General features: G+C 47.8%; 1 long non-coding RNA gene across 1 annotated transcript; it reads left to right on the plus strand.

Moving 5' to 3' along the window:
- Positions 1-20383: 20383 nt before the first annotated feature.
- Positions 20384-23095, plus strand: LOC134983398 (uncharacterized). The gene is made up of 3 exons (XR_010191633.1): positions 20384-20562; positions 22805-22883; positions 23003-23095. It is a non-coding gene; the product is annotated as an uncharacterized LOC134983398 (long non-coding RNA).
- The last annotated feature ends 237 nt before the right edge of the window (positions 23096-23332 follow it).

Consider the following 23332-nt stretch of genomic DNA (forward strand, 5'->3'; position numbering starts at 1 on the left):
GAGATCGTCAAAGTACGGGATAGTTGTGACACCCTGCTAGCGTAAAAGTACCATAATTTCCGCCATCACCTTGGTAAAGACCTTCGGGGCCGTGGAAAGCCCAAACGGCAACGTCTGAAATTGGTAATGACAATCCTGCACCGCAAATCTCAGGAAAGCTTGATGTGGTGGATATATCGGGACGGTGTAAGTAGGCATCTTTTATGTCGACTGACGCCATAAAATCCCCCCTTTCTAGACTGGAGATCACTGCTCGAAGAGACTCCATCTTGAACTTGAAAGTTTTTAAATACAGATTGTGGGATATTAAGTTCAGGATCGGTCAGCCCGAGCCGTCCAGCTTTGGTACAACAAAGAGGCTCGAATAAAACCCTTCTCCCCATTGGGACGGGGGTACCGGGAAAATTACTCTGTTGACACAGCTTTTGTATTGCAGCACTCACTACTTCCCTTTCTGGGATAGAAACTGGCAAGGCTGACTTGAAAAATCTGTGGTGGGCACCTCCTGAAACTCCAGTTTGTAGCCTTGGGAAACTATGTCTAAGACACAAGGATCTAGGCCCGAGTGACACCAGACCCGACTGAAGAGTCGGAGATGCGCCCCTACCGGCACGGACTCCCATAGGGAAGCCCCAGCGTCATGCGGTGGACTTGGCAGAGGCCGGGGAAGACTTTTGGTCCTGGGAGCCTGACACAGCAGGGTACCTTTTTCCCCTTCCTCTGCGCTTTGAAGCAAGGAAGGACTAGCCTCTTCCTTTTTTGTATTTATTAGGCCGAAAGGACCGCATCTGATAATGGGGTGCCTTTTTCTGTTGTGCTGGAACATAAGGAAGAAAAGATGACTTACCCGCTGTAGCGGTAGACACCAGGTCAGCGAGGCTGTCACCAAAACAAGACACTACCTTTATAAGGGAGAGCTTCCATAGCTTTCTTGGAGTCGGCATCAGCATTCCATTGATGAATCCACAGCGCTCTTCTGGCCGAGACCGCCATGGCATTGGCCCTTGATCCCAAGAGGCCAATATCCCTCGTTGCATCCTTTAGGTAAGCTGCAGCGTCCCTGATATAACCGAGAGTCAAAAGAATGTTATCCCTATCCAGGTTATCCATGTCAGATGCCAAATTATCAGCCTATTTAGTAATAGCACTACTCACCCAAGCCGACACCACGGCAGGTCTGAGGAGTGCACCCGTAGTGACATAAATGGCTTTTAATGTCGTTTCCTGCTTACGATCCGCAGGATCCTTGAGGGCAGCAGTGTCGGGAGACGGAAGTGCCACCTTCTTGGACAGCCGGGATAGAGCCTTTTCCACATTGGGAGATGACTCCCACTTTTCCCTGTCGTCAGAGGGGAAAGGATATGCCATAAAAATTCTCTTAGGAATCTGCCACCTTTTGTCAGGCGATTCCCAAGCCTTTTCACAAAGAGCGTTCAGTTCATGAGAGGGGGGGAAATGTCACCTCAGGTTTCTTTCCCTTATACAAACAAACCCTTGTATCTGGAACAGGAGGTTCCTCAGAAATATGTAAAACATCTTTAATAGCCACAATCATGTACTGAATACTCTTAACCAATTTTGGATGTAAACTGGCCTCACTATAGTCGACACTGGAGCCAGTGTCTGTGTCGCTATCCGTATCAGCTATTTGGGTAAATGACCGCTTTTGTGACCCTGAGGGGCCTGTACCTGGAATAAGTCGTCCTCCATGGATTTTCTCCACGTTTGTGTCTGAGAATCAGATTTATCCAGCCTCTTAGACAATAACGCCACATTTGCATTCAATGCACTCAACATATTCACCCAATCAGCAGTCGGCAGTGCCGACAGAGTCACTCCCACATCCTTCTCTGCGCCCCCAGTAACTACCTCCGGGGAGGAGCACTCAGTCTCAGACATGTCGACACACTGTACCGACACACTCACACTCACACTGGCTATAGGGGACAGACCCACAGGGAAGCCTATCAGAGAGAACACACAGGGAGTATACCAGCTCACACCCCAAATAATATATGATGTCTGCGCTGTTTAAATAGCACCAAATTACTGTGCCACACCCCCCCCCAATAACATGCTGCCCAGGACGCCCCCCCTCCCCTGCGCCCTGTGAGTGCCGCTGGAAGTACGTGTGGGAGCATGGCGCGCAGCGCGACCGCTGCACTGTACCTCATTACCGAAGTCTTCTGCCGTCATTGAAGTCTTCTTTCTTCTGTATACTCACCCGGCTTCTTTCTTCTGGCTTCTGTGAGGGGGGTGACGGCGCGGCTCAGGGAACAAGCAGCTAGGCGCACCAAGTAATCGAACCCTCTGGAGCTAATGGTGTCCAGTAGCCTAAGAAGCAGAGCCTTTAACTGAGAAGAAGTAGGTCTGACTTCTCTCCCATCAGTCCCATCAAGCAGGGAGCCTGTAGCCAGCACATCTCCCTGAAAATAAAAAAGCCTAACATAAAGTCTTTTAGAGAAACTCAGTAGAGCTCCCCTAGTGTGTGACCCATCACTCCTGGGCACAAAGTCTAACTGAGGTCTGGAGGAGGGGCATAAAGGGAGGAGCCAGTTCACACACATTCAAAGTCTTATAGTGTGCCCATGTCTTCTGCGGATCCCGTCTATACCCCATGGTCCTTTTGGAGTCCCCAGCATCCTCTAGGATGTAAGAGAAATAATAAGAATTTACTTACCGATAATTCTATTTCTCGTAGTCCGTAGTGGATGCTGGGACTCCGTCAGGACCATGGGGAATAGCGGGCTCCGCAGGAGACAGGGCACATCTAAATAAAGCTTTTAGGATCACATGGTGCGTACTGGCTCCTCCCCCTATGACCCTCCTCCAAGCCTCAGTTAGGTACTGTGCCCGGACGAGCGTACACAATAAGGAAGGATCTTGAATCTCGGGTAAGACTCATACCAGCCACACCAATCACACCGTACAACTTGTGATCTGAACCCAGTTAACAGTATGATAACAAACGAAGTAGCCTCTGAAAAGATGGCTCACAACAATAATAATAACCCGATTTTTGTAACAATAACTATGTACAAGTATTGCAGACAATCCGCACTTGGGATGGGCGCCCAGCATCCACTACGGACTACGAGAAATAGAATTATCGGTAAGTAAATTCTTATTTTCTCTAACGTCCTAGTGGATGCTGGGACTCCGTCAGGACCATGGGGATTATACCAAAGCTCCCAAACGGGCGGGAGAGTGCGGATGACTCTGCAGCACCGAATGAGAGAACTCCAGGTCCTCCTTAGCCAGAGTATCAAATTTGTAAAATTTTACAAACGTGTTCTCCCCTGACCACGTAGCTGCTCGGCAAAGTTGTAATGCCGAGACCCCTCGGGCAGCCGCCCAAGATGAGCCCACTTTCCTTGTGGAGTGGGCCTTTACAGATTTAGGCTGTGGCAGGCCTGCCACAGAATGTGCAAGTTGGATTGTGCTACAGATCCAACGTGCAATCGTCTGTTTAGACGCAGGAGCACCCATCTTGTTGGGTGCATACAATATAAACAACGAGTCAGATTTTCTGACTCCAGCTGTCCTTGAAATATATATTTTTAATGCTCTGACAACGTCCAGTAACTTGGAGTCCTCCAAGTCGCTAGTAGCCGCAGGCACCACAATAGGCTGGTTCAAGTGAAAAGCCGAAACCACCTTAGGGAGAAATTGAGGACGTGTCCGCAATTCTGCCCTGTCCGAATGGAAAATCAGATATGGGCTTTTGTATGATAAAGCCGCCAACTCTGAAACTCTCCTGGCTGAAGCCAGGGCCAATAGCATGGTTACCTTCCATGTAAGGTATTTTAAATCTACCGATTGTAGAGGCTCAAACCAATGAGATTTGAGAAAATTCAAAACTACGTTCAAATCCCACGGTGCCACTGGAGGCACTATTGGGGGTTGTATATGTAGTACACCTTTGACAAAAGTTTGTACTTCAGGCACTGACGCCAATTCCTTCTGGAAGAAAATTGATAAGGCCGAAATTTGAACTTTAATGGACCCCAATTTTAGGCCCATAGACAATCCTGCTTGCAGGAAATGTAAGAATCGACCCAATTGAAATTCTTCCGTTGGAGCCTTCTTGGCCTCACACCACGCAACATATTTCCGCCAAATGCGGTGATAATGTTGTACAGTCACTTCCTTTCTAGCCTTAATCAAGGTAGGAATAACTTCCTCTGGAATGCCCTTTTCTTTTAGAATCCGGCGTTCAACCGCCATGCCGTCAAACGCAGACGCGGTAAGTCTTGGAACATACAAGGTCCCTGCAGAAGCAGATCCCTTCTTAGAGGTAGAGGCCACGGATCCTCCGTGAGCATCTCTTGAAGTTCCGGATACCAAGTTCTTCTTGGCCAGTCCGGAGCCACCAGTATTGTTCTTACTCCTCTTTTCCGTATAATTCTCAGTACCTTTGGTATGAGAGGCAGAGGAGGGAACACATACACTGACTGGTACACCCACGGTGTTACCAGAGCGTCCACAGCTATTGCCTGAGGGTCTCTTGACCTGGCGCAATATCTGTCCAATTTTTTGTTGAGGCGAGACGCCATCATGTCCACCTTTGGTTTTTCCCAACGGTTCACAATCATGTGGAAGACTTCTGGATGAAGTCCCCACTCTCCCGGGTGAAGGTCGTGTCTGCTGAGGAAGTCTGCTTCCCAGTTGTCCACTCCCGGAATGAACACTGCTGACAGTGCTATGACATGATTCTCCGCCCAGCGCAGAATCCTTGCAGCTTCTGTCATTGCACTTCTGCTTCTCGTGCCGCCTTGTCGGTTTACGTGGGCGACTGCCGTGATGTTGTCCGACTGGATCAACACCGGCTGACCCTGAAGCAGCGGTTTTGCTAGGCTTAGAGCATTGTAGATCGCTCTTAGCTCCAGTATATTTATATGAAGGGACGTCTCCAGGTTTGACCACACGCCCTGGAAGTTTCTTCCCTGTGTGACTGCTCCCCAGCCTCGTAGGCTGGCATCCGTAGTCACCAGGACCCAGTCCTGTATGCCGAATCTGCGGCCCACTAACAGATGGGTAGTCTGCAACCACCACAGGAGAGACAACCTTGTTCTTGGTGACAGTGTTATCCGCTGATGCATGTGCAGATGCGATCCGGACCATTTGTCCAGCAGATCCCACTGAAATGTCCGTGCATGGAATCTGCCGAATGGAATCGCTTCGTAAGAAGCCACCATCTTTCCCAGGACTCTTGTGCATTGATGTACTGACACAGTTCCTGGTTTTAGGAGGTTCCTGACAAGTTCGGATAACTCCCTTGCTTTCTCCTCCGGGAGAAACACCTTTTTCTGAACCGTGTCCAGAATCATTCCCAGGAACAGCAGACGTGTTGTCGGGGTCAATTGAGATTTTGGAAGATTCAGAATCCACCCGTGTTGCTGAAGCACTACTTGGGTTAGTGCTACACCGACTTCCAGCTGTTCTCTGGACTTTGCCCTTATCAGGAGATCGTCCAAGTAAGGGATAATTAATACGCCTTTTCTTCGTAGAAGAACCATCATTTCGGTCATTACCTTGGTAAAGACCCGAGGAGCCGTGGACAAACCAAACGGCAGCGTTTGAAACTGATAATGACAGTCTTGTATCACGAACCTGAGATACCCTTGGTGTGAGGGGTAAATTGGGACATGTAGATAAGCATCTTTTATGTCCAAGGACACCATGAAGTCCCCTTCTTCCAGATTCGCTATCACTGCTCTGAGTGACTCCATCTTGAACTTGAATTTTTGTATGTACAGGTTCAAGGATTTCAGGTTTAGAATAGGCCTTACCGAACCGTCCGGTTTCGGTACCACAAATAGTGTGGAATAATACCCCTTTCCCTGTTGTAGGAGGGGTACCTTGACTATCACCTGCTGAGAATACAGCTTGTGAATGGCTTCCAAAACCGACGTCCTTTCTGAGGGAGACGTTGGTAAAGCAGACTTTAGGAACCGGTGAGGGGGAGACCTTTCGAATTCCAACATGTAACCCTGAGATATTATCTGCAGGACCCACGGGTCCACTTGTGAGTGAGCCCACTGATTGCTGAAAATCTTGAGTCGACCCCCCACCGTTCCTGAGTCCGCTTGTAAAGCCCCAGCGTCATGCTGATGGCTTTGTAGAACCCGGGGCGGGCTTCTGTTCCTGGGCAGGGGCTGCTTGCTGCCCTCTCTTACCCTTTCCTCTGCCTCGCGGCAGATAAGACTGTCCTTTTGGTCGCTTTTTATAGGAGCGAAAGGACTGCGGCTGAAAAGACGGTGTCTTTTTCTGTTGGGAGGGGGTCTGAGGTAAAAAAGTGGATTTGCCGGCAGTTGCCGTGGCCACCAGGTCCGAAAGACCGACCCCAAACAATTCCTCTCCTTTATATGGCAATACTTCCATATGTCTTTTGGAATCCGCATCACCTGACCACTGTCGCGTCCATAAACTTCTTCTGGCAGATATGGACATCGCGCTTACTCTTGATGCTAGAGTACAAACATCCCTCTGAGCATCTCGCATATAAAGAAAAGCATCCTTTAATTGCTCTAGAGTCAATAAAATACTGTCCCTATCCAGGGTATCAATATTTTCAGTCAGAGAATCCAACCACACTACCCCAGCACTGCACATCCAGGCTGAGGCTATTGCCGGTCGCAGTATAACACCAGTATGTGTGTATATACTCTTCAGTGTAGTTTCCAGCCTCCTATCTGCTGGATCCTTGAGGGCGGCCGTATCAGGAGACGGCAACGCCACTTGCTTTGATAAACGTGTGAGCGCCTTATCCACCCTAGGGGGTGTTTCCCAGCGCGCCCTAACCTCTGGTGGGAAAGGGTATAATGCCAATAACTTCTTTGAAATTAGCAATTTTCTATCGGGGTTAACCCACGCTTCATCACACACATCATTCAATTCCTCTGATTCTGGAAAAACTACAGGTAGTTTTTTCACCCCCCACATAATACCCCTTTTTGAGGTACCAGCAGTATCAGAGATCTGCAACGCCTCCTTCATTGCCGTGATCATATAACGTGTGGCCCTATTGGAAAATACGTTTGTTTCTTCACCGTCGACACTAGATTCATCTGTGTCGGTACCCGTGTCGACTGACTGAGGTAAGGGACGTTTTACAGCCCCTGACGGTGTCTGAGACGGCTGAACCGGTACTAACTGGTTTGCCGGCCGTCTCATTTCGTCAACTGACTTTTGTAATGTGCTGACATTATCACGTAATTCCATAACTAAAGCCATCCATTCCGGTGTCGACTCCCTAGGGGGTGACATTACCATTACCGGCAATTGCTCTGCCTCCACACCAACATCGTCCTCATACATGTCGACACACACGTACCGACACACAGCAGCCACACAGGGAATGCTCTATCGAAGACAGGACCCTCTTAGCCCTTTGGGGAGACAGAGGGAGAGTTTGCCAGCACACACCAAAAGCGCTATAATTGTATATAAACAACCCTAGAAGGTGTTGTTTTTTATATATGCGCTCTTAATATATATCAATATCGCCAAATTATGCCCCCCCTCTCTTTGTTACCCTGTTTCTGTAGTGCAGTGCAGGGGAGAGTCCTGGGAGCCTTCCTCACCAGCGGAGCTGAGCAGGAAAATGGCGCTGAGTGCTGAGGAGAATAAGCTCCGCCCCTTTTTCGGCGGGCTTTCCTCCCGGTTTTTTAAGAAACTGGCCTGGGTTAAATACATACATATAGCCTTAATGGCTATATGTGATGTATTTATTTTGCCACCAAAGGTATTTTATATTGCTGCCCAGGGCGCCCCCAGCAGCGCCCTGCACCCTCCGTGACTGAATCAGTGAGCCGTGTAGCAACAATGGCGCACAGCTGCAGTGCTGTGCGCTACCTTCATGAAGACTGAGGAGTCTTCTGCCGCCTGCTTTCCGGACCTCCGTCTTCAGCGTCTGTAAGGGGGATCGGCGGCGCGGCTCCGGGACGAACCCCAGGATGACCTGTGTTCCGACTCCCTCTGGAGCTAAGTGTCCAGTAGCCTAAGACTCCAATCCATCCTGCACGCAGGTGAGTTGGAAATCTCTCCCCTAAGTCCCACGATGCAGTGATCCTGTTGTTCTAAACAGCTCTTTAAGAGAGCCACCTAGATTGCACCCTTCTCGGACGGGCACAAAAACCTAACTGAGGCTTGGAGGAGGGTCATAGGGGGAGGAGCCAGTACGCACCATGTGATCCTAAAAGCTTTATTTAGATGTGCCCTGTCTCCTGCGGAGCCCGCTATTCCCCATGGTCCTGACGGAGTCCCAGCATCCACTAGGACGTTAGAGAAAATAATAATAATAATAACTACAACAGGACACTACAGGCTGCTCCCCCTGTAGAGTGGGATGCCACAGGCTGCTCCTCCAGTCTATTATCACAACACAGGCCACTCCCCCTGTATACTATGACAGCACAGGATGCTAACCCTGTATATTATGACAACACAGGCCACTCCCCCTGTATACTATGACAGCACAGGATGCTACCCCTGTATACTATGACAACACAGGATGCTGCCCCTGTATACTATGACAACACAGGCCACTCCCCCTGTATACTATGACAGCAAAGGAAGCTACCCCTGTATATTATGACAACACAGGCCACTCCCACTGTATACTATGACAGCACAGGATGCTACCCCTGTATATTATGACAGCACAGGATGCTACCCCTGTATATTATGACAACACAGGATGCTACCCCTGCATATTATGACAACACAGGCCGCTCCCCCTGTATACTATGACAGCACAGGACGCTACCCCTGTATACTATGACAACACATGCCGCTCCCCCTGTATACTATGACAGCACAGGACGCTACCCCTGTATACTATGACAACACATGCCGCTCCCCCTGTATACTATGACAGCACAGGCCACTCCCCCTGTATACTATGACAGCACAGGCCACTCCCCCTGTATACTATGACAGCACAGGATTCTACCCTTGTATATTATGACAACACATGCCGCTCCCCCTGTATACTATGACAGCACAGGACGCTACCCCTGTAGATTATGACAACACAGACTGCTCCCCCTGTACAGCAAAATGCCACAGGACACAACACCTGTATTGTCCCGTGTATAGAATTACGGCAACGTGGGCTCTGCGCCACCTGTATTACGGTAACGGCGGGCTCAGCGCCACCTGTATTATGAAAACGGCGGGGTCTGCGCCACCTGTATTACGGTAACGGAGGGCTCTGCGCCATCTGTATTACGGTAACGGCGGGCTCTGCGCCACCTGTATTACGGTAACGGCTGGGTCTTGCGCCACCTGTATTACGGTAATGGCGGGGTCTGCGCCACCTGTATTACGGTAACGGCGGGGTCTGCGCCACCTGTATTACGGTAACGGCGTGGTCTGCACCACCTGTATTACGGTAACGGCGGGGTCTGCGCCACCTGTATTACGGTAACGGCGGGGTCTGCGCCACCTGTATTACGGTAACGGCGGGCTCTGCTCCACCTGTATTACGGTAACGGCGGGGGCTTGCGCCACCTGTATTACGGTAACGGCGGGATCTGCACCACCTGTATTACGTTAACGGCGGGGTCTGCGCCACCTGTATTACGGTAACGGCTGGCTCTGCGCCACCTGTATTATGAAAGCGGCGGGGTCTGCTCCACCTGTATTACGGTAATGGAGGGCTCTGCGCCATCTGTATTACGGTAACGGCGGGCTCTACGCCACCTGTATTACGGTAACGGCTGGGTCTTGCGCCACCTGTATTACGGTAACGGCGGGCTCTGCGCCATCTGTATTACGGTAACGGCGTGGTCTGCACCACCTGTATTACGGTAACGGCGGGGTCTGCGCCACCTGTATTACGGTAACGGCGGGGTCTGCGCCATCTGTATTACGGTAACAGCGGGCTCTGCTCCACCTGTATTACGGTAACGGCGGGGGCTTGCGCCACCTGTATTACGGTAACGGCGGGGTCTGCACCACCTGTATTACGGTAACGGCGGGGTCTGCGCCACCTGTATTACGGTAACGGCTGGCTCTGCGCCACCTGTATTATGAAAACGGCGGGGTCTGCTCCACCTGTATTACGGTAATGGAGGGCTCTGCGCCATCTGTATTACGGTAACGGCGGGCTCTACGCCACCTGTATTACGGTAACGGCTGGGTCTTGCGCCACCTGTATTACGGTAACGGCGGGCTCTGCGCCATCTGTATTACGGTAACGGCGGGCTCTGCTCCACCTGTATTACGGTAACGGCGGGGTCTTGTGCCACCTGTATTACGGTAACGGCGGGGTCTGCGCCACCTGTATTACGGTAACGGCTGGCTCTGCGCCACCTGTATTATGAAAACGGCGGGGTCTGCTCCACCTGTATTACGGTAACGGAGGGCTCTGCGCCATCTGTATTACGGTAACGGCGGGCTCTGCGCCACCTGTATTACGGTAACGGCTGGGTCTTGCGCCACCTGTATTACGGTAACAGCGGGGTCTGCGCCACCTGTATTACGGTAACAGCGGGGTCTGCGCCACCTGTATTATGGTAACGGCGTGGTCTGCGCCACCTGTAGTACGGTAACGGCGGGGTCTGCGCCACCTGTATTACGGTAACGGCGGGGTCTGCGCCACCTGTATTACGGTAACTGAAGGGTTACCTCTTCTGTCTTTGTACATATTACTTTTTATATGATCAGTTTCCTTGTGGTGGTTACAGTGTAAAAGTGAATATTTCTATTTCCCTAGTGAAGGGTTAAAACATGCTTTATGAACTCTTATGTGTTTGCAATGGATGCGTGCTGCCCTGTGCTAGGTGCCTTTGTCTCTCATACAGATACCAGGCTTGTGTGGGTCTGGCATCCAAGGTCAGCTCTATACCAGATGAAACCTGCTTTTTCTACTTCTGTGTGTTACTAAAAGATCCTTTGTTAAGTTCCGTCTGATGCAACGTATATAACATCTGCCTAGCAACTGCTATATCCAATTATGTTATGTCAAGTATTAACCACCCCTACGTACCCCACCCAGGCACCTACCCCTAAGCCAATGAGCCCTTTTACACTTATCAGTTACACCCTTATGTGTTCTCTTTTTATACCAATGTTAAACATTCAATAAAACAGTGTGAATTTTTACTGCTTGTGTTGTGCATGTAACTGATAGCGTAAAGGTTTACACTCCAGACGTCTAAGAGGCCATCACATCGAGGGTTAAGGTATAAGGGCAAATCCTTTCAGCTGGGGGCTATGTCCGGAATTCAGTGATCGTCCCTGAATGGTAAAAATAGAGAATTTATTGTCTGTCTTTGCCATACAGGATTGCGGTCATACACTGAAGCTGAATCCGTGTCAGTGTTCCGGGAACACGTGACAAGGTAATATTTAAGTCCGGGACTTAATATTACGAAGTTTTATGTAAAAGCATAAAACAGGTATCAGGGATACCATAGAATCTTTAATGTCTGGGACTTAAAGAATACGTCTAAGAAAGGACCCGGGGTCCAAGCGCAATTCTCCAAAGACGTCAGTATCTGGGATACTTAAAAAAACATAGACCTGGGGTCTATACGTAACGTAGATTATACCCCGATTTGATCGCCTATATATTCTTGTATGTTTGTAGTGAGATAAGTTCTTATATTTGGTTCAGACGGCTGGTAAGTTTTCGTCTGCCAGATATCTTTACTCAAACACTTTTCCTGCTTCCTGTCTAAAACGCTGTATTTTTCTGACATCTTGTACGAATGGTAAGCGTACCCGTCAAAAGATTTCATGTTCTCACTGTACAGATAATATTGTGATATTGTCAATGACTAATTAACTGGTGTTAGCTAATGCATGCATAGAAAGTTTTTGTAAATTGCATTTTTTGTTGTGAAATTGCATAGAAGGTTTTTTTTGTAAACTGCATTTTTGTTGTGATATTGCATAGACAGTTGTTGTAAGTTGTTGTGGAAATTGCGTAGAAAGCTGGTGTAGATTGCATTTACTATGGGAGGGGGTCAGAGTAAGACAGTCATTTATCCTCCACCTTTACCAGGGGAGACATGCAGGATGTATGTTGCCCGTAACTCCACCACAGATTGTTGTTTGGTTGACCCATGGGTGGATAATTTAGCGGGATGGACAGAGAAAGCAGGACAGGACCCATTCCTACGGGAAGGCAGTAATTACCCTTTCTATATGGAGGATTACAAATGTCAGTTCCCAATAGCACAGAAGCGAAGCTGCAGAGAACTGTAAATCTTTGAAAATCCCTCTCGCCTCCCCCCTTTGCATTCCAATGTATCCTGCGCTCAGAGACACAAATCTCTTGGCAGCAGTAACCCTTTCACACTAGATGGGATCGCCTCCAACTTCACTGCTGGAGGGTGCGTCCACTAGCTCTATCCCTAGCACCAATAACCCAGAGTTTAGATAATAGTAAAACACTGCCCCAAGCCCACCATTACCCTCGATGGCTGTATATCTTATTTGCGCAAAGCTTGCAAAGGACGCAGCTATACACATATGAAGGAAGTCTTTAAAGCCTGTGCTTTTTGCCTGTCGCTGTAGCTTGTAAACAGAAACCTTCATAGTCTGTTACTGCGTTTTGGAAAAGGTTTAAGGACTGCTGGACAGATGACGCTGGCTTACCTTTGCTTAACTCAGAAAGCTTACTCACTTCCCCACTCACTCATAACTATCAGAACTCCAGACGCTTTGACAGACAGAACCAACCCCGCAGTCAGGGAAGATTCCAAAGACCCCGCGCACTGACGGGGCCCGGAGGAGGGTATCCCAGCCTTTATTCAACTCTCCCGTCATAGTAAAGATTCACCTCTGCTGCCACTTATTATAAATGGAAGTAAAATTCCCTTTTTAGTGGACAGCGGTGCAACAACCAGTGTTTTGTGTTCTGACTTATGTAGTATCCCCTCTCACCAGAAAAGATAGAAGGTCTCCGCCCCATGATACAGCAATTCTTACAACAGGGTATTCTCAGACATATTGTATCACCATACTGTACTCCTGTGAACCCTGTTGCCAAAGCTGATGGCAGTATAAGATTTGTACAGAATCTCAGAGCGATCAATCAGCTAATTGTCCCAATTGCACCAATTGTTCCAGATGTAAACTCACTCATTTCTGCAATCCCTGCAGATGCTGCGTTCTTCTCTGTATTTGATTTGAAGAATGCCTTTTTTTCAGCATGCCTGTAGATTCACAGACACAATTACTTTTGCCTTTTCTTTTGAGGGTAAACAACTTACCTGGTGCAGATTATTGACGCACCTGTTGTCTCCAGGCCACATTGGGGCCCTGGCAACCTCACCATGGTTCAGTCCTGCTACAGTATGCAGATGATCTGCTGCTCTGTAGTAAAACTGAGGAGGCCTGCCGAGAGGATGGTGTTTCATTACTAAACTGGCTTTGTGAATGTGGACACAAGGTGTCCAAAATAAAAATGCAATGGTGTAAAAAGCATGTTGATTACTTAGGTTTTGTGCTCACTCAGGGAGAGAGGAAAGTCAGTCCACAACGCATACAGTCTGTATTGGGCCTGGTCACCCCAACTACCCAGAAGGAACTATTGTCCTTCCTGGGTATGGTAAATTACTGCAGACAGTGGATATCTGATTGCTCTTATTATGATAACATTTTGAGACAAGCCACACTGAAGGACAAACCTAAAACTGTACAATGGTCACAAGAAATGTTAACTGCATATGAAAGTTTAAAATGTATGTTGATGAAAAGTCCGGCACTTGGCCTCCCCAATTATGTACTACCTTTCCATCTATATGCAAGGGACAATTGTAAAACCATGGCGGGGGTGCTCACACAGTTTCATGGAGGGAAGTTGCGCCCCGTGGCATTTTTTTCCCAAAGTCATGCCAGTGTCTGTGCAAGGTATGCCTGCCTGCCTCAGGGCTTTGGCAGCCTGTGCAATGGTTGCAGAAATGGCCACTACCCTCACTTTAGGCCACATCACAGTACTCCACACCACACATGATGTCCTGGCAATACTTAAAAGCTTGCACACACAGCACATGTCAGCACAACGCCTTAGTGGATATGAAGTACTCCTTTTGAGTAACCCTACCCTTACCATCAAGTACACTGCTAGTTCTTCTGGCCCTGCACCCATTCTCAATGCCCTTTTAGGCTTGAAAGGTCCCGAGGATGAACCACCCGACCTACATGACTGTGCTGCTTCCATTGACGCTGAAACTTCTCCCAGACTTGACATGTCTCCCGTTCCCATACCAGGCGCAGACATTGTTTTTGTTGACGGCTCCTGTAGTAGGCTCAATGACAATACATACCAGGCTGGCTATGCCATTGTCACCCTCCCTGATACTGTGTTGGAAACCCTACCAATACCTTATCAGTCCGCGCAAGCTGCAGAACTCATTGCACTCACTAGAGCATGTCCCTCCCTTGACAACGTCCATCTGCTCACTCAACTTCAAGCTGCTGCGACTAATACTGATCTCTCCGACTGGACTTACCCAATTCTGCAGAAAAAATCCTAAATCAGGATTAATCTGCAAAGAGGGGAAACCCTGTATACCCCAGTCCAGTGCCCCTTTGCTCGTTGCCCAGTGCCGTGGTGTTGGTCACCGTGGTGAAGCCACAACACTCCTCCTACTAACCAATGATTTTTATGTTACTAATGCCAAATCACTTGTGGACCAGTATGTTAGCAGATGCATCACTTGCCTCAGGAACAACCCTAATAAAGCTAAACACCAGCATCTTGAATACCCCACAGAAAACTCTAGGATACTCACCCTTTGAAATACTAATGGGTAGACCCTTCCCCACACCCTGGGCTAAGAAACCACTAGTAATACAGGAAGGAGATCTAGAACTCATCAGAGAAGAGTATGTCAGGTCCCTGATAACAAAACTGAATGAAATTGAACATGAGGTTGTTTGTAAAAACCCTTTTGAATCCACAGGAACCTACACACCCCTTTAAAGTCGGAGACAGAGTCGTGGTGAAGGTGCTCCCCAGGAACAAGAGCCCAGGAGACTTCACCTATGGTCCAGAGACAGAGGTCGTAGCAGTTACCCGAACAGCAGTCCTGACAGAGGAAAGTCCTACCTGGATCCATGCATCCCGAGTAAAAAAGGTTCCTAGACCAGACCTAGAGAGGGAAGCAAGTGATTCCAGTGAGGTACGAACCGGGGCAGACAGCCCTGACCTCCCACCTAGCGAAGAAAGAAGAACAGAAGAAGATGAGGAACCTGTCCCCTATCTTTATCCTGGGGACTATCTCGATAGCCCTACTGGCCCTCATTCACCTCACAATATGTGAAGTCGACATCACACAAACAAATGGATCCCCACCTTGTGGTATAATTGCTCTAACACACACGTAGCCACATATATCCTTGACTATTTTATGTTCCCCAAAATTGCTGATGACAAATATTATATACAACAAAGGAGGAAATCAGGAATGTCTGAGACAGTATATATTTGTGTTACTGACGAATGGTACTATGACATTAGATATTATGGATCTAATTGTAATTCCTGGGAAGCTGTGGGGTGGAATACAGGAGCAGATTGGAAATATGGCCCATCATTTGCAAAAAAAATAGATATAGCAAATATCCCCAAAACAAACCTTTAAAGCCCCATATTGCCACTTCTAAAGATATGGTGGCTATTACTAACCCTACCTTTGAAGACACCCTAGCTATTGAAACTGGTTTCTCTGACATTAATTTTGGTTGGAATGGATGAAGTATAGTGCTAACAAACACAATAAAAGCAACTGTTATGTCTGTGGCAAATCTAGGCCCCACCTAGGTACAGTGCCCCTTAATGTACCCCTAGAACAGGAAAATTGTTTTTTTTCAGCCTTTTTAATGATCACCGATGACCCCACTCCTCCCTCTAATACTCCTGCTAATCGAAAGAAAAGAGCACTCCCAGGAGGTAGCTTTGACCCCCACGTATACATTGATGCTATAGAGGTCCCAAGAGGTGTTCCAAATGAGTTCAAAGCTAGAGATGAGGTGGCTGCGGGTTTTGAGTCATTGTTTCCTATAGTAACTGTAAATAAAAACGTAGCCTGGATTAATTATATATATATTATAATCAACAAAGATTTGTTAATGATACCAAAGATGCTCTTAAAGGTACAGCTGAACAGCTAGAAGCCACTTCCCAAATGACATTCCAAAATAGAATGGCCCTTGACATGATCCTAGCAGAAAAAGGCGGTACATGTGTTTACATTAGTAAGGTGGAAGGCTGTTGTACATATATTCCTGACAACACTGGTCCCAATGGTAAGGTTACTTTAGCCATAAACAAGTTAGAAACCTTATCCATAGAACTTAAGAAAAATTCAGGTATTGATAACCCATGGAGCCAATATTTTGGGTGGTTTGAAAATTGGAAACAGGCTCTTGTGCAAATAAGCATATTTATACTCATAACTTTAATTCTTTTAGGCATTATAGTTTATTGTGTAATTCCCTGTGGAAAGAAACTTACCTCCAAAGGCATTGATAAGGCCCTGATGTATTATGACATAACCACCAGTCCTGTCACCTCCTCTGATAGTGAGGGACCCGACGATTATGTCCAATATCTCAAGAACTGGAGAAACAAGAAAGGAGCCTCACTCAAGAATCATGTCATATAATAATCATGATTCTAAGAGGGGATTGAAGGGTTACCTCTTCTGTCTTTGTACATATTACTTTTTATATGATCAGTTTCCTTGTGGTGGTTACAGTGTAAAAGTGAATATTTCTATTTCCCTAGTGAAGGGTTAAAACATGCTTTATGAACTCTTATGTGTTTGCAATGGATGCGTGCTGCCCTGTGCTAGGTGCCTTTGTCTCTCATACAGATACCAGGCTTGTGTGGGTCTGGCATCCAAGGTCAGCTCTATACCAGATGAAACCTGCTTTTTCTACTTCTGTGTGTTACTAAAAGATCCTTTGTTAAGTTCCGTCTGATGCAACGTATATAACATCTGCCTAGCAACTGCTATATCCAATTATGTTATGTCAAGTATTAACCACCCCTACGTACCCCACCCAGGCACCTACCCCTAAGCCAATGAGCCCTTTTACACTTATCAGTTACACCCTTATGTGTTCTCTTTTTATACCAATGTTAAACATTCAATAAAACAGTGTGAATTTTTACTGCTTGTGTTGTGCATGTAACTGATAGCGTAAAGGTTTACACTCCAGACGTCTAAGAGGCCATCACATCGAGGGTTAAGGTATAAGGGCAAATCCTTTCAGTAACGGCGGGCTCTGCTCCACCTGTATTACGGTAACGGCGGGGTCTGCGCCACCTGTATTACGGTAACGGCGGGCTCTGCTCCACCTGTATTACGGTAACGGCGGGCTCTGCTCCACCTGTATTACGGTAACGGTGGGCTCTGCTCCACCTGTATTACGGTAACGGCGGGCTCTGCTCCACCTGTATTACGGTAACGTCGGGGTCTGCGCCACCTGTATTACGGTAACGGCGTGGTCTGCGCCACCTGTAGTACGGTAACGGCGGGGTCTGCGCCACCTGTATTACGGTAACGGCGGGGTCTGCGCCACCTGTATTACGGTAACAGTGGGGTCTGCGCCACCTGTATTACGGTAACGGCGTGGTCTGCGCCACCTGTAGTACGGTAACGGCGGGGTCTGCGCCACCTGTATTACGGTAACAGTGGGGTCTGCGCCACCTGTATTACGGTAACGGCGTGGTCTGCGCCACCTGTAGTACGGTAACGGCGGGGTCTGCGCCACCTGTATTACGGTAACGGCGGGGTCTGCGCCACCTGTATTACGGTAACGGCGGGCTCTGCTCCACCTGTATTACGGTAACGGCGGGGTCTGCGCCACCTGTATTACGGTAACGGCGGGCTCTGCTCCACCTGTATTACGGTAACGGCGGGCTCTGCTCCACCTGTATTACGGTAACGGCGGGCTCTGCTCCACCTGTATTACGGTAACGGCGGGCTCTGCTCCACCTGTATTACGGTAACGTCGGGGTCTGCGCCACCTGTATTCCGGTAACGGCGGGGTCTGCGCCATCTGTATTACGGTAACGGCGGGCTCTGCTCCACCTGTATTACGGTAACGGCAGGGTCTGCGCCACCTGTTTTACGGTAACGGCGGGGTCTGCGCCACCTGTATTACGGTCACGACGGTGTCTGCGCCACCTGTATTATGGTAACGGCGGGGTCTGCGCCCCCTGTATTACAGTAATAGGACACTAGAGTGTCAGCCACCTGTACAGGGATAATGCAGCACCAGAGGCTGCTCCAGCTGCACTATAACAAGGCACCAGAGGCTGCTCCCCCTGTAGTACAGAACCTGACACCAGAGCTGCTCAGCCTATAGAATAATAATAATAATATCATTACCTGCTGCCAGACACAGCAATGGCTGCTCTCTGCTCCTGCTGCCTTGTGGGAATGATAGAAGGAAGGCGGAGCTCAGACCAGGGGGAAATGGCCGCCGCTCCTGACGTCACTACACGGTCAGGGAACCTATTGCTTCTGCCAGACTGGTCTACAAGAAAATGGCCGCCGGCCTCCTGCACTGAGGACATATATGGCAATAGTATTTACAGAGGGCGGGGCTGTTGGCAGGGTGAAGGAGGGGAGGGGCCAGTAACCAGTAAGCAGCCTTTGCCAATCATGCCCTACTTCCTGTCTGTGCGTTCCACCTTATTTCCGGACTGTGCGTTCCACATACAGGAAGTGAGTTTTCATCGACTGCTGCAGCCTCCCAGTGTCCGTGGAGATCAGGTAATGACGTCTTACTATACAGGGGGAGCAGCCTGTGGTGTCCTGATATTATTATTATTATTATACAGGGTGAGCAGCCTTTGGTGTACTGTTATTATTACTATACAGGGGAAGCAGCCTGTGGTGTCCTGTTATTATTATTAGACAGGGGGAGCAGCCTGTGGTGTCGTTATTATTATTATACAGGGGGAGCAGCCTGTGGTGTCTCATTTTTAAAACTATACAGGGGGAGCAGCCTGTGGTGTCCTGTTATTAATACTATACAAGGGGAGCAGCCTATGTTGTCCTGTTGTTACATACAGGGGGAGCAGCCTATGGTGTCCAGTTATTATTATACAGAGGGAGCGGCCTGTGGTGTCCTGTTAATATTATTATTATTATTATTATTATTATACAGGGGGAGCGGCCTGTGGTGTCCAGTTATTATTATTGTTATTATACAGGGGGAGCGGTCTGTGGTGTCTTGTTGTTATTTTATAATTATTATTATTATTATTATTACTATACAGGGGGAGCAGCCTGTGGTGTCCTGTTATTATTATTATATAGGGGGAGCAGCCTGTGGTGTCCTGTTGTTATTATTATAATACAGGGGGAGCAGCCTGTGGTGTCCCATTTTTAAAACTATACAGGGGGAGCAGCCTGTGGTGTCCTGTTATTAACGCTATACAGGGGGAGCAGCCTGTGTTGTCCTGTTTATACAGGGGGAGCAGCCTATGGTGTCCAGTTATTATTATACAGAGGGAGCGGCCTGTGGTGTCCTGTTGTTATTATTATTATACAGGGGGAGCGGCCTGTGGTGTCCAGTAATTATTATTATTATTATTATAATACAGGTTGAGCGGTCTGTGGTGTCCTGTTATTATTATTATTACTATTATACAGGGGGACCGGCCTGTGGTGTCCTGTAATTATTATTATTGTTTTTATTATTATTATTATACAGGTGGAGCAGCTTGTGGTGTCCTGGTATTATTATTATTATACATTGGGAGTGGTGGTGATGTCCTACAATACTGGAGGAATGGTCTGAGGTGTCCTGCTTTTAAAGACATCTGTTATTATTTTTATACTGGGGTGCAGCCTTTTGTGTCTTTATTATTATTATTTTTATTATTATTGTTATTATTATAAATTTTATTATATGTAATTGTTGGGATTGAATATATTGCTCAGTATGAAGCATATGTATATCACACACCTGGGAGTGTCACTGTGACATCACTTATATCTATAGTAATAAAACAGGGACATGACTGGGGAGGTGAGGGGATCTGAGAGCGTCACAGTGGCATCACTTATATCTCTAGTAATAATTCAGGGACATGACTGGTGAGGTGAGGGGAACTGGGAGTGTCACAGTGAGATCACTTATATATATATAGTAATAATACAGGGACATGACTGGGGAGGTGATGGGATCTGGGAATGTCACAGTGACATCACATATCTATAGTAATAATACAGTGATATGACTGGGGAGGTGAGGGGAGCTGGGAGTGTCACAGTGACATGACATATCTATAGTAATATTACAGGGACATGACTGGGGAGGTGAGGGGATCTGGGAGTGTCACCGTGACATCACATATCTATTGTAATGTAACCCCTCTTTTTCCTGGGGGTACAGTGTATATGTGCAATGTGCCTCCACCCAAGCTATTTAGAGCCCAATACTCTAATCGCTTAAGAAATACCCTACCCCTGTAGTGGTCGGTATGTGATGTAACCAGATAGGACTATGCACATTTACCTATCGTACCTTTCCTTTGTGATTTCAGGCTCTTCCACAGATACGGAGACAGTTCCACCGGTAAATATACTAGTTTTAATATGCAAGAAGTTATAGGCCACCTTATACAGTTATATCATATAATACTCAAACCATGAACCGTTCTACTAATACCCCACCTATACATAATAATCTACCCCACCTATACATAATAATATACCCCACCTATACATAATAATATACCCCACCTATACATAATAATATACCCCACCTATACATAAGGTAATGCATACAATACATAAAATATGATTCCACAAGAAAGTTGTGGGGCTGCGTTTGAAAAACCACCCGGGTTCTCTTACTATAATCGTGCACGGTTGGGGCCCTTTCGTGTCTGTGTATAAGAAGTACTCTGGGTTATATGGGTATCCACTTGGAGCAATTGTCCTCACGATTGTTGAGCAATCCCTACTTTACGGCAATGAACAGCATGGTTTCCATGGAAGATCTAAATGTAGCGCTCCTAGACAACCTGAAACAGGAAGGTAGTACGTGGAGCTCTCCACCCTGGAATCACGGACACCCGTGATCTACTCGTTACATATAGTGGGGTGATGATCTGTGTTACCTGTCCCAGTATAAGCATAGCCCCACTGTAGATCCGTGGGGTGGCTCCAGAATATACAGAATTCCGGTTATTGGCACCTGTCTCTGATAGGCGAGGGGAGCTTAGTCTCCCTAGTGTACCATTTCCAAGTTTAGGTGACACTGCGCCCTCTCCGAGCTGCTTTCATCATTATACACCACCGCACTCTATGACTGCTACCCGGCTGGTCATTATGTAATGGATATGGAGTCTCTAGAGGTGCTATTTGTACTCCTCAGATCCACTGATGCTGCTGGTCCCTGTGTTACTGTGCTGGGGGCTGGTACTTTAATAGTTAAAGGCTGATAGGGGAATATGCAGATTAGCAGGATTTATATGGGGGTATCCTGCACTTACAATGATAGTGTGCCCGGTCTGGACCTCCCCCCGACTCCGCCTCCTCCAACAACCGGGCTCTCCCTGCGGGTTGGATGGGATGAGGGACACAGCTCTGCCTCGGGGATAAACTGTCTGCTACTGCTGGACTCCTGGTAGCTGCTGCCCGCACTGCGGTCTCCTCCCATGTACTAGCCTGCCCCGCCAGTGCTCTACCTCCCAGCACTTTCCGTGACATCCAGCCACCGGGTCGTCCCTACTCGGCGTCCATCAGGGGAAATTAACACAGCGCTTCTCACCCGCAGCGGAAAACATCCAATTCCTTTCCCCCACAGGGGCTCTCTCACTCGCAGGGAACCGCCTTCCTGTAATCTCCCTTGTCTCAGCCGCCAGCCTTTTTCTCTCCCCAAAGTCAGCCCACCAACAAAACCGCCACTACACGCGCCCAGCCACCTCTCTCAGCACACGGGACCTCTGGAAGCTTCTCCATGATCTCCCCCGCGCACTGCGCGCTAACCAGAGTCCCCTCACCTTCAGCAGGCACAGAATAATAACATGCATAAACACTATACATTATTGGATCACTAGAAAGATCCAAGTTATTATCACATATATGGTATACATCAGTTGGCAGCATCTCTATTACCTTATAGATCTACACATTCATTCATTGATTTGCCCCCTCATAGTGTCCCAAGGCCTTCAGATCACTAGGGTACTACAGTAATAATACAGGGACATGACTGGGGAGGTGAGGGGATCTGGGAGCGTCACAATAACGTCACTTCTATCTATAGTAATAATACAGGGAAGTGACTGGGGTCTGAGGAGACTTGTGAGTACAGTAATACCGGGGGATGTGTCTGGGTGAGGACTGGAGAGGTGACTGCTGGGAATGGGACATTATACAGTAACACCAGGGGATGTGTCTGGGTGATGACTGGAGAGGTGAGGGGACCGGGAGTGTCACAGTGACATCACTTATATCTATAGTAATAATACAGGGACATGACTGGGGAGGTGAGGAGATCTGGGAGCGTCACAATAACATCACTTATATCTATAGTAATAATACAGGGACATGACTGGGGTCTGAGGAGACTTGGGAGTACAGTAGCACCGGGGGATGTGTCTGGGTGAGGACTGGAGAGGTGACTGCTGGGAATGGGACATTATACAGTAACACCAGGGGATGTGTCTGGGTGATGACTGGAGAGGTGACTGCTGGGAATTGGACATTATACAGTTACACCAGGAGACGTGTCTGGGTGATGACTGTATCACTGTGTGTGTCTGGTGTCTATAAGGTGTCAGGATGTCACTGTCTATGTCTTCATGCAGGAGGGGGAGTATATAGAGGAGCACAGGGGTCTGTACAAGGACGTGATGATGGAGAATCACCGGCCCCTCACATCACTGGGTAAGAGGAAACTGTCATGTATTGTACAGGGGAGAGCAGGTATGGGGGCCCCCTATATACACACATCATCTGATAATCACATATATACACTGTACTCAATCACTGTGTGTCTCCTACAGATGGACCCAGTAACAGAGATACCCCAGAGAGATGTCCCCGTCCTCTGTATTCCCAGGATTGTACAGAGGAGAATCACAGGATCCCACAGGAGGATCAGGTAGGTGGGATTTAGGGTATCATCCAATACACCAAAGTGACGGTCACTATATGATGTTCAGAGAAGCTGTGTGCGTATAGTACACTGATATTATACTATTTCTCCTCACTTTAATCAAACAGTATGCAAATGCCATTGTATTTTTTGGGTTATTTAGGTAGAACGTCTTTCTCGTATAAAGGCAGAAGATATAGGGGGAGAAGAAGAGACGTATGTGACTGATATAAAGGCA

The sequence above is a fragment of the Pseudophryne corroboree genome (genome assembly GCF_028390025.1).
Source record: "Pseudophryne corroboree isolate aPseCor3 chromosome 3 unlocalized genomic scaffold, aPseCor3.hap2 SUPER_3_unloc_14, whole genome shotgun sequence".
In the NCBI taxonomy this organism is placed as follows: Eukaryota; Metazoa; Chordata; class Amphibia; order Anura; family Myobatrachidae; genus Pseudophryne; species Pseudophryne corroboree.